Source organism: Ranitomeya variabilis, chromosome 1 (assembly GCF_051348905.1).
Source record: "Ranitomeya variabilis isolate aRanVar5 chromosome 1, aRanVar5.hap1, whole genome shotgun sequence".
Taxonomy (NCBI): Eukaryota; Metazoa; Chordata; class Amphibia; order Anura; family Dendrobatidae; genus Ranitomeya; species Ranitomeya variabilis.
The window spans coordinates 182,551,615-182,553,749 of record NC_135232.1 but is presented as its reverse complement, the minus strand read 5'-3'; positions in this window follow the sequence as shown (position 1 = coordinate 182,553,749).

The following is a 2,135-nucleotide window of genomic DNA, read 5'->3' as shown; positions in this document are numbered from 1 at the left end:
ATCACGAAAAATGGAGACGCTACGAGTATCGGAAAATGGCGCAATTTTGTTTTGTTTTGTTTTTTGCAAAGTTTGGAATTTTTTTTCACCACTTAGGTGAAAAATAACCTAGTCATGTTAGGTGTCTATGAACTCGTACTGACCTGGAGAATCATAATGGCAGGTCAGTTTTAGCATTTAGTGAACCTAGCAAAATAGGCAAGCAAAAAACAAGTGTGGGATTGCACTTTTTTTGCAATTTCACTGCACTTGGAATTTTTTTCCCGTTTTCTAGTACACGACATGGTAAAACCAATGATGTCGTTCAAAAGTACAACTCGTCCCGCAAAAAATAAGCCCTCACATGGCCAAATTGACGGAAAAATAAAAAAGTTATGGCTCTGGGAAGGAGGGGAGCGAAAAACAAAAACGGAAAAAGCTCCGGGGGTGAAGGGGTTAAACACCGATCGGTGCTGGCACTGATTGTGGGCAATGCTGCAGGGTGTCAGCTCTTACACAGAGCTGACGCTCGCACCCGATCAAGGCGGCGCTCAGCGTTAACCCCTGCTATTGCGCTTTCCAGGAACGCAGCTCCCGCAGCACCGTACATGTACGACAGATGTCAGGAAGGGGTTAGTCTTTGAAATGAAAGCAAAACACACCTTTCCTTTTTTTATTTAAAAATAACAAACACAGATACTCACCTAACTCCCATTCCATTGAAGTTCTCGTGTCCTGTAATAAAACAAAAATATCACCATCTCACCTGAGCACAGCAGTAAATAAAAAAGGAAAAGTGTGTTTTGTTTTTATTTCAAATAAAATACTTTTTACTTGCTGTGTGTTTATTTACAATAGAACTATAGGATTAGTAATGGATAGACGTCTCTCCATTACTAATCCGTGGGCTTGATGTCACCGTACAGGACAAAGGTGACATCAACCCCACAAATATGAACCCCACTTGCCATCACCACAGGGCATGTGGGAAGTGCCAGCCGTAGTGCCAGAATTGGCTTTTGTGGGTGGCTGCAGGCTGCTATTTTCAGGTTGGGGGTGCCAATATCCATGGCCCCTTACCAGCCTGAGACTACCAGCCCCCAGCTGTCTGTTTTAGTTTGGTTGGTTGTCAAAAATGGGGGGACACCATGATGTTTTTTTAAATTAATTAAGCAAATAATTAAAAAAAACAGTGTGGGGACCCCTCTGTTCTTGATAACCAGCTCTGCTGAGGGTAAAAGCTCACAGCTGTGAATTTTATCTGGCTGGTTATGAAAAGTACAGGGGAAATCACACCGGGTATTTTTTTGTATTTATAGTGCAGGTGACAGCTAATGAATACTCCCATCAGCTGCTATATATCGCAATGCGAGCAGGGGACGGTGATGTGACCTGTCTTCAGCACCCGATGCTGGTGAATAGTGTTAACAGTACAGCTGCTTCCCAGGCGCCGGTATGTGTCATACTGATGACACACGGATGTCATCAGTGTGTGCGGAACGTTTTGCAGCCCATGCTGCTGTTAAAAAAAAAAAAAAAAAAACGGACATGTCAGCGTGTGTGACCCACGGATACACGGTCCGTGGAAACACGCTGACGTGTGCACAGACTCATTCACTTGAATCAGTCTACGTGTGTAAGTGTCTATGGGACGTGTGAAAGCTGTCACCACACGTACTGGACACAATGTGTGAAAGAGCCCTTAAGGAAATCTCCACATTAAAAAGTTGTCCACTGCTAGCTCAACCCCTTCATAAACTAAATGTTCTGACCCGATAAAATAAATAAACCTGTTTTCACCTCCCATGCCTGCTCCATTTCCGCGGTGTCGGCACTCATGGTCCCAGGGCTGTGATGTGGTGTTGTGATATGTGATGCCCGGCACCCAATCAGTGCTGGCATCACTGTCCCCGTCTCCTGTCGAAATGAGCATGACGAGGAAGCTCGAGATCAGCTGGAGCCATGACTTCCGCTTCATGTTCAGTTTGTCCAAAGGTGCAGACAGTGATGCCAGCACTGACTGGGCGCCAGGCATCACGTGTCATTTCACCATATCACAACCCAGGGACCACGAGTGCCTACACCACGGGAACGGAGCCGACACGAAAGGTGAGTATAAGATTAATTATTTTATCGGGGCCAAATATTTAGTTTAA